The sequence below is a fragment of the Myotis brandtii genome, unplaced genomic scaffold (genome assembly GCF_000412655.1).
Source record: "Myotis brandtii unplaced genomic scaffold, ASM41265v1 scaffold475, whole genome shotgun sequence".
NCBI classification, from domain to species: Eukaryota; Metazoa; Chordata; class Mammalia; order Chiroptera; family Vespertilionidae; genus Myotis; species Myotis brandtii.
Genome location: NW_005368148.1, coordinates 1,203,457 through 1,204,127, shown reverse-complemented (window position 1 = coordinate 1,204,127; position 671 = coordinate 1,203,457).

Sequence of the window (671 nt, the reverse complement as noted above, 5' to 3'; positions counted from 1 at the left end):
TATGATGTTAACACCTTTAGCAAATTTGACATATGAAGTTTTGAAGCTTGCTGTCAATACAACAAAATAGCATACATATCAAATTGCATATATATCAACATATGTGTAAATCCATCTATTGAAAAAAATCCGCATTATAAACTGGTACACCTAGTAATTATATAGGTTTTATGATGTTTAAATTATCTGATGTGTATAAAATGCCCAGACCAGTGATTGGCACACTGTGCTGCTCAATTACTATTACAATTATTATTAGAGGACAATGTTAACTTCATTAGTAAATTTAAAAAATTTGAATAAAAAATAACCATGATCTACAATATCTCACTAAGCAGGTTAGTAAAGACTTGTTTGTAAATGATAATGCTACCCATGGTGATCAGCTAGGTAGCCATGTGTATGAGACACATGATTCTTCTAAAAAGCAACATAACACTGAAAAATATTGTGCCCTTGGTTGATAATTACACTTGTTATCTATTCTAAAAGAGTGAAACCAAAGGCAGCCAAGAATTTATTAAAAAGAATGTTCACAACATTATTTATATTATAGAAAAATTGGAAACAGACTAAATGTCTAATGAGAAGAATCTATATATATAAAAAGCCAGTGACTGGAATGCTGGACTGACCAGAACGACCAGTCACTATGATGCCCACTGCAGCCG